Source organism: Dendropsophus ebraccatus, chromosome 4, assembly GCF_027789765.1.
Source record: "Dendropsophus ebraccatus isolate aDenEbr1 chromosome 4, aDenEbr1.pat, whole genome shotgun sequence".
Lineage (NCBI taxonomy): Eukaryota > Metazoa > Chordata > Amphibia > Anura > Hylidae > Dendropsophus > Dendropsophus ebraccatus.
The window spans coordinates 126976108-126988716 of NC_091457.1; the positions used below are offsets into that span (position 1 = coordinate 126976108).

The following is a 12609-nucleotide window of genomic DNA, read 5'->3' on the forward strand; positions in this document are numbered from 1 at the left end:
CCGCATGATCAATCATGTTCCATCTGAGCATGCGGGCAACCCGAGATGTTTAAAATGCATCAGACTAGAAAGGGTCAATGCCCCACATAATGGCAGTGACTGGCTAAGAAATTTACTCGTCCGTGAAACAGAGTGGATTATGAAACTTAATGCGGTTGGTCCACTAGGGCTTAATGACAGAAATGACCTCAACAAGCTTTTGCCGTGATTTGTTGTTATAAACAATGTTGTTATATGTTTTTAAGCATTTCTGGTCTCTCCTGCACTCACACTATTAATACACAGCTCCCCCTCCTTCACTGTGTCCTCAACTTGACGAAGCGCAGCTGAGCGCAAAAACGTTTAGTTGATCAGCGACGCTACCTGTTTTTTCCATCTTTCCCCTTCCATGCTGAGTGTTCCACGTTTCCAATAAAGATGTTTTTCAACCCGCAACGGTGAGTGCCACTTCTATATTCTTCAGTATCCACGTTGTGCGATTTCTGCATTTTTGCTGTGCACCTCCGAGGGTCTTTATTTTGGTTCGTGGCAGCTGCATGTGTTCACATTGTGCTTTGTCCTACCACGATATTCGTAGTGGCGGGTATCCACCGCCTCACTCTTTATTACAAAGTATAAAGTTTACCATTTTACTATACACATTCCTCAGCTGTCGGCCACACATCGTGATTACACATAAGCATGTTAAAAGACTAAAATCTGTAGATAATAATTTCCTCGGCTGATCATTGTCTTTATTACAGTGAGCGATAATCTGCCGAAAATCGCTCAGTGCAATAGGGCCCTTAACCCAATAAGTCTAACTGCCCGATGCCTTGTTTTCCAGAATTTCCAGACATTTTAGGGAGTTGCCCAGGGGATTTCCCCTACTTCTACCATTATACATTTAAAAACTCACCAGGCTTTCACTGATGGAGATAAGAAAACTTTTAGAAAGTTTGGTTCGGTAGCAAAGAAATTGTTTTTGACCAAATTAATAGCACTAAAGCTGTAAGGGGCACATTTATCAACATGCACCATGGAGTACGCCACTAAACCGGTGCCTGATGGGTGGGCAGGGGGACGTGACAAGGCAGGGAGGAGGTGTGGCTCCCCCTTGCTCCTAATTTATGCCTGCAAACAGGAGTAAACAATGGCAGAAATCTATACCTGCTCCATGCAACAGCAACATGTATGGCTGTGGGTAAACGCATGGTTCCTGGTGGTAACACAGCACTAGCAGATTTTTATTGCTTTTTAAAATTAAAAAGTTAAACAAAGAAAATAGTTCTGTATTGGTGTCAGTTTCCTGCCTGTGTTTATATGAATACAAAAGTATCAGAAGTAATGGCTTTTTCCAAGTGGTCCAAAAAATGTCATTTTGGGAGCAGCACCAGGATTGGTGCTGCTCCTAGAAAGTGCACAAAAGTGGCAGAAAACCCTCTATGCTTTTTCACAACAATTATTGTACCACAAAAAACAATTCTCACATTCAATTGCATTAAAGCAGATGTCAAACTGATATAAAATGCTCTCAGCAATGCTGTTATAACTAAAATTGTAGTTTTTGTGTGGTCCTACTCCTCCTGTGTGTATTGTTCACTGATGACCATTTCTCACAGAGATCTTCTCCTAACATCTGCTATCTCTAAACTGCTGAAACTGTATGCATAGGCTTTTAAAGTGGCTCTGACATCACCTCTACACTGCCTTCTGATTGGCTGGGAAAGCTGTTTGGGCTACCCCGAGGTCATGTGATCCTTCCATTCACGTGGTTGATGCTGTTTTAGCAGTTCAGCGAAAATAAGCTGCTGAATTTCGAGTTTGCAACTAAACAAACTTTTTGCAACGTTTGGAGTAAACCTGGTTCTACAGGTTCCGTTTCCTGATTTCTACACACCGATATTTACTTTCTAGTGAAGTCTTAACACACAGAAAATTTAAAAAATTTAAAAAAAAAACAACACCCATGCTACCAATCATTGTGGTTTTATTCATCTGGCAGAGTGCTCCTTTTCTAGAGAAACAAAGGCGACTGGCATTCGCATATGAGGCGCCACTAATCTAAGCAGAACAATAGGATCAGACAAGGTTGAAATCGGCCGCCAGCCATACTTTACATTGTGTGAACAGTTATTACTGTATGTCCAGATTTTTATTTTTTTTGTACTCCTTGAGTCCATATCATTAGAAAAAACTTTTAACATGTTTCAAAGACATGTCAAAAGTTTTGATCAGTCGGGGTCTGAGTTTTTATGAGAATGTGCCAGAAGAACTTCTCACACAGCACATGCTCTCCCTGCTGTTATGTGACCTGGACATCCACACAATGTAAGTCTATATGGCCACCCAAGCTGGACAAGCACAGAGCGAAGTGATGAACGCACGGCCGCATAGACTTCTCTCAGCTTGTTTCCTGATTGGTCTTAGTTTGAACACTCTGGCATGTTTTTCACAAAATCATTGTTAGTATGAACAGTACCATAGGTCTTGGTTGTTCACATGATCAAAGTCACATGTGTATAAACAGCTTTAGAGAAAGGCTCCAGTGTCCCATGTCAAAAAGTCAAATATTCTTCAAAACATAAACTTTTCAGATGTAAATCATCCTGACGATTATTCATAAGATAAAAAAAAAACTGTTAATTAGTGTTCAGATTGTTCTGTTTTTGGGTCCTTTGGGTTGGCTGCTGATCATATAATTTGTGCTTATCACTTAGGATTATAGAATTGGGCTGTAACAAAGCTAAAACTGTTTTGTCAAACTGAAAGAAAAGTTTTGTACTGGGAAAAACACAAGATTTTCCTAATCTTCTATAATGTTAATAACACCTGCACAGATTTATGGGAGTTCGTTTCAGAACTCAAATTAGATTGTGGATTGATGTATATGTCAAAACTGAGCCTCTTTCCTGGAACTTCAGTAACTTTATATCTGCAAGAATTAGGGGGAAAAAATATTCATCAAACTTCTACAAAGTAAGAAAAACAAAAGTTATTCTTCTCCATATAATATATGAGTCATGTGAAAGGGATTTGTCAGATAGATGGAAAGTTAACCTGGTAGTTTACATTGCTATACAGAATGCATGCTTCAGACAAAGACATTTTGTTGAAAGGTTCTCAATAATTACCTGATCTGCTAGATAGGCGCTCGCTTATCGAGCCTATACACAGCTCTGTTATTGTGCAGTAAGGGATGAATATAACTCGTTAGCGATGTCTGTGCAGTCCTTGCCTTTTACATGAAAATAATTACTAACTTACCTATTCTCCAATCTTCAGTGACAGGCTGGATGGACGAGGGTTCCCCATCCCTGCTCTAGCGCAATGTTTCGGTTTAGCTCTGAGAAAGCCAAAACGTTGCACAAGAGGGAGTTAATAAAGTCACAAGATTTTTTAATACTATGGTGCTGTCTCCACTGCGGAATTAAAGACTACACCTTAAAGCCATGTTCACACAACGCAATATATCAAGAAGAAAAGAAAAAGAAAAGTACTGGACCAGCACACCCAAAGTAATATATCAAAAATTTATTTTATTAGAGTACAGACACCATGACTCGAGATGGCGGCTGAGATCCACTCCCGGTCTCCCCGTGGCCCTGTGCTCCTCACTAAGATTCCCGGGCACCGGGAGCACGTGACTTCTGCCTGCCTCATCCCGCGAGAGGACGGGGTGATCACCGTCAGCGAGGACCGGACACTGCGAGTATGGCTGAAGAGAGACAGTGGGCAGTATTGGCCAAGCATCTACCACACCATGTCATCACCGTGCTCGGCTCTGAGGTACCATCATGAGAGCAGAAAGGTTTTTGTGGGGCAGGATAGCGGAGCTGTTTTGGAGTTTTTCATCGCCGATGACTATAACAAAATGAACTTTGTAAAGACATACCCAGCTCATCAAAACCGGGTGACGGAGGTGATATTCTCTCCCGGACCAGAATGGGTGATCAGCACCGGCCATGATAAATTTCTCACATGGATGTGTACTCAGAGCGGTTCATTGGTGGGACGACACGCATTCTCCTCATGGGCTTCCTGCTTGCAGTATGATGAAGAAACAAAATATGCTTTTGTTGGAGACTTTGCTGGTCTAATTACATTGTTGAAACTGGAAAAAGACGGCTGCTCTGTTATCTCAACCCTCAAAGGCCATGAAGGCAGCATCTCATGCCTCTACTGGGATCCTGTCCAGCGATATCTGTTCTCTGGTTCATCTGATCACAGCATTATCTTATGGGACATCGGAGGGAGGCAAGGGCGAACACTAATCCTACAAGGACACCATGATAAGGTACAAGGTCTGTGCTATCTGCAGCTCACCCGGCAGCTGGTCTCCTGTTCAGTCGATGGAGGAATTTGTGTTTGGAACATGGATATTGAAAGAGAAGAGGCTCCACAATGGTTAGAAAGTAACTCCTGCCAGAAGTGTGCCCAGCCCTTTTTTTTAAATATAAAGCAGATGTGGGATACAAGGACTCTGGGGTTACGCCAGCATCACTGTAGGAAATGTGGACAGGCAGTCTGTGGTAAATGCAGCTCCAAGAGATCCAGCTACCCCATTATGGGTTTTGAGTTCCAGGTCTGGGTCTGTGACTCTTGCTATGAGAGCATAAAAGATGATGATCGAACATCACTGGCAACTTTTCATGAGGGTAAACACAACATCTGCTTTATAACAATGGATGTCTCCAGGGGGCTTATGGTTACATGTGGCACAGATCACTTAGTCAAGATCTGGGACATGACTCCGACAGTAGGTTGCAGTTTGGCGACTGGCTTCTCTCCCCGTTGATGAAGTTTACAGGTTTTGTTCAGCAGAAAGCACCTTATGTACAGCTATGTACATCAGCTCATCCTGGGCATTGCCCAATACTCCACTGCCTCTGTTGTATGTATGGAAGCAAAGCAATGCAACAGCTCTCCCAGACAAGGAGGAGGTGCCTTAATCTCCACATACCTGCGCACCATTACCGTTAACTATGCTTCGGCCAACCCTTCTGGAATTCTTACAAGCTGTCATCTCTAGGATAACTAGACACTTGAAGATTTCCAGCTGTGTAAGATGGACCCACCAGCCTTTCGTTGCTGCCTGTAGAATGGTATTCATTGTGCAACTAAATAGATTACCTCATAAGCCATCTTAAGACTCTGATGTCCCATTTTATTGTCCTCCAGATACAGTCCCACAGATCTTACAATAGACCTCACATGAATGTTTTTAAGTGTACATACAGTCCAGTAAAACTTGCACACTATGGTTGTACGTACAGATTCTTGTTTTGGTGGTTAGAAGCCAGTGCTTGTGACGTCGATTGTAGCTCACTGTGTGTAATCTGTATTGTGCCGGCCTTGTTGCTGGGTAACAAATGTAGATGAAGTATAATTGTGCTCTGCTCCGTTATATAAAACTGTGAAGTGATTCCGTTATGGGGCTGATTTCTAGGTAGTTTTTTGATGTTTTGGTAAAAATGAATTGTCCCAATATGAGCAATGGAAAGGTTATCAAACTTCTTCTTCCTTTTATTTTGCGTCCAGGCCTTAGCAGAATACCTCTTTATGTCAGTTTTTATTCTTTTTGGTTTTACCTATTTTATATAAATGCCTAGAATCCTCTAAATATACAGAGCAATTTCGCTAAACACCACACCTATTATTTTGATAATAAAATAAAAAATAATAATAATAATAAATGTCTTACTTTTGGCATCATCCTCTAATATGCCACTTTGTTCCCACATTGTACTCCAAATGATGAAAAAGCATGTATAGGTTTTTCAGGAGGCATGCATTTATCTCTCAATCCATGCTAATACTTGTGAGACAATTGCAGTGTATTAAAATATCGTGTCCATGGCTGAGTTGATTCTCCCTAACCCTCTCTTTCTGCAAGGCAAGCCTCGTCCTTCAGTTTTTCCCTAGCCAAACATGGCGAGGACCAAGAATATATGAAGCCCTGTCTTCTAAGCAATGTTTCCACAAGATTGTTGTAATACCTTTACTGTGCCCCTCCCCGTGCTAGGCATGTATTCTTATTACTTAGAAGATCTGACAGAGGTCAAGTATGACCTCAAGGACTGGCTGGATAGGGCACCACTCCTACTTAATCACTCCTTTTGGTTCTTGTTTTATAGGTAGATATTAATGTAATGATATGAATGGGTTGCAGGTTGGCAGCTGGTTTTTGTTGCTCCCACAGTCTTAACCATACTTTTCTTACAACAGGTACATTACTGTAGACCAATGTGTAGCACTGCACTTACATTTAGAAGTCCTGAACATCGCACGACATAGACGCTCTCACAAAATTGGTCATATATTGTATTGCACACTTTTTATATTATAAGTGATGTTTTTCTTAGGTAGTTACTTGGCAAGCAATATAGAATTCCATAAGGTTCTGCTCTTGTCTCTGAAGCTTTCGATTAACTAAGACTGATATACCCTGAGTACAGGAACATCATGCAGAATATATATATTTTTTGTAATCAGTATATCAGTGTATTTTTAGGGAAAGGGCATTTGTAGCATTGTAGCTTGCTTCATATTTTATGGTTCTTAAAAATACTGGAATACAGCTGTCCGTCCCATGTAGCTACGTATTTTTCCTACAGTATTTTGCATGAAATGAAGTTTGTCTTTTCAGTAGATTCATAAGTCCATCATACTTAATAGAGCCATCAATGGTAGCATCCCCCATCTAGGCTGAAAAACTCTTCATAGTAGTTATTTGCCTTAAATGTTTAAAAATAGTTTTTTTTACCAGTAAAACTAGCACTTTTTGGTGTATTTTATGCTGTTTACTGGTCTTCTACAGGGTAAATAAAACATAATTTACTTAGGACCAAGGTTATTGTAATGGCAACTTCTCATAGTTTTATTTTCAACCTAGTGGATTAATCTGTTCATTATATTGACCATTGATTTTAGTTTGCTTTCATCTGTGCTAAAACTAATATTAAGGCCAGTTTCAAACAAGTGTAACGCGTGTATTTCTGCTGCAAGCCCAGCTGACTTAGCGCCCTATTACACTGATAATTATTGGTAGGACAGGCTAATATCACCCTGTGTAATAGGCCCAGAGATCAGCTGATGAATCCATAAAGTTGTATGCAGTATTGTGGACTGTAGTTGTCATCCAATAGTCAAACCATAGCGCTACATAAAGTCCCAGTTTAGTCTTGCCTAAATCTGATGGGAGATGATCAGATGGTACTACTGGTTTTTTGTATATACTTGTTTATTGTGTTATGCATATTGCCCTACTCCTAGGCAGGCAGTTGCTGATAGGGGACATGTGGGATAGTGGCTGTCCAGGATCAAACATTAACGTAAAGTATATAGGAAAATGATTTGTGTGCTTAAATTCTGGCCAGTGGCTGCTTACCTGGGAGAGAACTGTACAGGAAGGAAAATCTAGTGCCTTTTATTTAAAGCAAAAGAATATATCTGAATGAAGCTAGTGATAGTTGCCCTTATAGTACACTTGTTTTTTTTTTTCTGTCATGTGATTTTTCTCCCCCCCCCCCCATCCGAGCTTTAAAATGTCACAAAACTCCTTGTACCAGGCATAGAATGTGAGTGTGAGTCCACATTTTGACCGATTCCATTTGAATAGCCGTTTTCTTTAGATATAAATCATTTTTATAAGGCAGTTCTGCCACATCATGTTGCTGGTATATTAAAAAATAAGTAGCCCCTGGTGCCCTAATTCTAACACTTCTTTTATTTTTGTGCTACGCCACCCACCCCACTGGTTGACTATTTGGACTTTTCTCTGATTAGTCAGGAAAGGTGTCAGTGATTGTCTCAGAAGAGATGAGCTTGATTCACATCCCCTCAGTCTCATATTCACACCCGCTCTTTAGCCTTATATTCATGCCCCTTTTTGCCTTATATTCACACCCCCTCCTTAGCCTCATATTCACACCCCCTCCTTAGCCTCATAGTTATACACCCCTCTCGGCCTCATAATTACACCCTCCTTAGCCTCATATTTACACCCTCCTTAGCCTCATATTTACACCCTCCTTAGCCTCATATTTACACCCTCCTTAGCCTCATATTCACCCCCCTCCTTAGCCTCATATTCACCCCCCTCCTTAGCCTCATATTCACACCCCCTCCTTAGCCTCATAGTTATACACCCCTCTCGGCCTCATAATTACACCCTCCTTAGCCTCATATTTACACCCTCCTTAGCCTCATATTTACACCCTCCTTAGCCTCATATTTACACCCTCCTTAGCCTCATATTCACCCCCCTCCTTAGCCTCATATTCACCCCCCTCCTTAGCCTCTAAAAAAAAAAAGAAAAAAAAAGAGTACAGACACAAAACATAAAAACACTTAAAAACATGTGTACATAGTGCAAGCTACAATACGCTGCACTAGAACCACTGTCCACATGGCAGTAGTAAGCTGCCAAAATCCAACAATTTAAGGAAAAACAATATAATAAGTACTGTATGTAGAGGCAAAGTGCAGGTAATGCAAAATAAAGTGTCAAGAGTGCATGGTAATCTACCACTTCCCTCTATAGACAAAAAAAAGGCCTAAGTACAACAAATACAATAGCCAAAGGAATAGGCAAATCTATACAACCTGTACCGTGGCCAGTAAAAGATGGACAGATGGAGGTCCCTGACGAAGTCGCACTGTGCGACGCAACGCGTTGGGCGGTTTTTCCTTAAATTGTTGGATTTTGGCAGCTTACTACTGCCATGTGGACAGTGGTTCTAGTGCAGCGTATTGTGGCTTGCACTATGTACACATGTTTTTAAGTGTTTTTATGTTTTGTGTCTGTACTCTAATAAAATAAATTTTTGATATATTACTTTGGGTGTGCTGGTCCAGTACTTTTCTTTTTCTTTCCTTCTTGATATATTGACCAGTATTTAGTACTGTAGCACCCCATCTAATGTTTATTTTTGTGGTGCCCTCCTTTTTTCTACATTTTACAATGTTCACACAGCGCGGCGCTTATGAATACAGTCTCCCCCGCTCCCAGCATCTAATTACAGATGCTGTCCGGGCACAGGGGGAATCCAGTACATGCATTCCACGTCCGTGATCTGTCAGGGAATGCAGCTTTAGCCTGGTCGGGGTCTGTCTGTGATAGTAACAGCCAGGTGAAGCATCACTCCCAGGCCTTGTGCGCAGTCGGGCTGATTACAGGTCACAGTCTCCACTATATTATATGAAGCTCGTTTCCTGTAATCAGTAGAACCCATAAGATATAGTACATGTTATTATATGGCCCAGATTGCAACCAGGCTCATTAGGGTACATTTACACAGAAAGATTATCTGGCTTCAAATCTTTGGCAGATAATCCAGAAATGGATTTGAAAAGAGGAGAAATCTCAGTCTTTCCTTTATAACCTGATAGGACGGGTACCCTGACACTGCAGGGCAGAAGGTGGTTTAGATAAAACACGAGCACAAGTATTCTTCTCTCAAGTATCTCTCTCTCAAGCTCTGGCAGAGCACACTTCTACCCTGGGTTGGGGCTCTGACGACAAACTCCTCTACTCTTCTCTTTACTGCTCAGCACTAAGCTACCCAAGCACTGCTATTCTACCTCAGCACTTAAAGTATCTCCCAGCACAGACCCAGTGAACACAAGTCTGTACCAAAAAGAAGTTATTTATTACCAGCGTATCCTGTATCACAATAGACTATTAGTAAAGTCATTTTACTGGGACTCAGTGATTATTGCACCAGCCCCTACACATACCGGCTACATACTCCTTAGGTTACTCTCCCCTTTCTGTGGGTGGTGGTACCGACAGTCCAGGTGGGTCATCTCCTCACTCTGGACCTATGTGACAAGAGACCAACGGACTCATTACAGCCAGGCAAGTCACCGACCGCTTCAGGCTAACAGTACCGCCAACCACCACTCAAAGCAGGTATACCATCACACCTGTGTGCTGAACCAGCACTGGCATTACGACAGTACAGTCACTGGCTGAGCTGTACTATACCACCGACCAACCACTACAGAAGTGGCATCACAAGGGGCAACCTAGTAAGTGACTGGTCGAGACAGCGAGCAGCAGTTATACCACACCTATGCGGGGGGGGGGGGGGGGACAGGAAGCTGTGGGAAGGGCTGAGTGGACTTTAGATCTTTATATCATCTGGGTGGCCCATAGGAGAGAGCAGTCTGCCGCTGTCACCCATATTACATGGGGCAACAGCCAGAAGACCGTCACTATCGTTGTCAGAATTTTAGATCATGTTTTCAATCAACGATCAGCCAACAGGTAATTGGTCAAATATGTCCGATAATCAGATAATCAAGTACTCTTAGTGTTGGAGTGAGTGGGAACACCTAGTTGTCAAGTTATCAGGACATTTTCAGTAAGAATAACAGCACAAAGAATACTAATATTTTTAAGGGTGACGGTTTCCATAAGCCTCTATAACGCAGTGTTTGATAACTGGCATTTATAAATACCTTGGTAACAAGCAGCAGAACTCACTTACCGCTGGCTGAATTTCGTAATTTGGAATTGTGCTTTAACCTCACACAATTGCGCATTCACCATCCATCAACATCAGCAGATTCATCAACCAGAACAAAGCTGGCTTATAAGTGAGAACTCTTGGAGGACAACGCAGATGGCGTGAAAGTAATCATAAGATGTAGTTTTTACTTATTTTCCAAGTCAGACACAGTTCTTTTCTTTATCAGTGTAGGTCTACAGCAGCCTAATGCAACAAATCAAAGACCTTCATGCTGAATACTAAAAGGGACACCACATTGCCAGGGCTAATGTGTGTGCAATGGATGGATAGTGTAAACTTTTGCTGAGAAGCAGATGGTCAGTGTGAGCCGTGTGGATGTGCGGCCATGTCTGTTTTGTTTTACTCCATGGAAAAACTTAGTATATTCTGCCCTCTTCACCTGTTTCTTTTTGCCTTGGCCAGGAATCCACCTACACCCTAATGTTTTGAATCTGAAGTCTATAGGGTCTGTATCTAGCTATCTACAGTCCTTTGGCTGAGAGCACATGGTGAGCTATTCTATCTGCCTCTGTCTGGAGCAGCGCCATATGGAGGCCATTGTTTCCTCAGTGCGGTGTCTGTGGGATGGTGGGTCCAGGGGGTCAGGTCTGGCAGCATTGGGGCTGCTGGATCACTGGGTGGCTCCCTTCTCGGGCACAGTAGTTGTGGTGATGGTGGTCGCCTTTCAGCACTGCACCATTGTAGGTTAGGGACTCACCGGAATCAAGAATCTTGAGGCGGAGTTTCAGCTCACTTTATTAAAATTGTAAATAACTCCTGGTGTTAGTGCTGAGAAGTAGCTGGTCAGTGTGAGCCATGAGGGTGTGCGGCCACGTCTGTTTGTTTTGTTTTTTTTCTCCATGGAAACACTTGTCCTGCAATGATTACCTTTTAAAGGGGTAGTTTAGCAAGCAAAAAAAAAAAAAAAAACACGGTGCTAGAAAGTGCCTCTATTAAAAAATGTCAAGTCTTCAAGTACGTATCAGCTGCATTATGTCCTGCAGGAAGTGGTGTATTCTTTCCAGTCTGACACAGCGGTCTCTGCTGCCACCTCTGTCCATGTCAGGAACTGTCTAGAGCAGTAGCAAATTTCCTCTCCTGCTCTCCAGACTGGAAAGAATACACCACTTACTGCAGGACATACAGCAGCTAATAAGTACTGAAAGACTTGAGATTTTTTTTAAAGGGGTAGTGCGGCGCTAAACAATTATTCACAAAATAACACACATTACAAAGTTATAAAACTTTGTAATGTGTGTTATGTATGTGAATGGCCCCCTCCCCCGTGTCCCCCCCCACCCACGCTAGACCCGGAAGTGTGGTGCATTATACTCACCGCATCTCGTGTCGACCCCCGTCCGCCATCTTGGGACAATGACTTAGTCTTCAGGAGGCCGGCCGAACCGCTCCATCCATCCCTCCCTCCCCCCGCCTAAGAATACGTCATTGTCCCAACATGGCGGACAGGGGTCGACACGAGATGCAGTAAGTATAATGCACCACACTTCCGGGTCTAGCGTGGGTGGGGGGAAACACAGGTAAGGGGGCCATTCACATACATAACATACATTACAAAGTTGTATAACTTTGTAATGTGTGTTATTTTGTGAATAACTGTTTAGCGCCGCACTACCCCTTTAACAGCAGTAAATTACAAATTTCTGCTACTTTCTGGCACTAGTTGATTTTAATGTGGTGTTTTTTTTTTTTTCCATATATACACCTTAACCTGCATATAAAAAAAAAAATACATTAATTTAATATCATCTGAAAGGTTATTGAATAATATCACCAAGAGATTGTACTCCCTCTAGGTATCCCTGTTGCTGTGTGTTATTGTTTGCACAGAATTATTAGTTTTAGTTGATGCTTCTGTGTTCATAGTAGAATGGTCTGGATGGGTCGGCAGTAGCAGCTGTTACATCCTCTTCTGAGTGTGCCAACTACTTGAAGGACACTTGGCAGAAATGCAAAAGATATAATATGAGCCATATGAGCCCTTTTTTTTTTTTTTTTTACAACAGAAAATAATGACGGCTCATAACCTACTTTGGATAACACAATTCTTTGGCTAGGTTTTATGTTCTTCATAGGAATTTACATAGGCACAGCT

General features: G+C 42.0%; 1 pseudogene; it reads left to right on the plus strand.

Annotated features, from left to right (window-relative positions):
* The first annotated feature begins 3542 nt into the window (after nucleotides 1-3542).
* LOC138789924 (WD repeat and FYVE domain-containing protein 1 pseudogene) lies at nucleotides 3543-5129 on the plus strand (annotated as a pseudogene).
* The last annotated feature ends 7480 nt before the right edge of the window (nucleotides 5130-12609 follow it).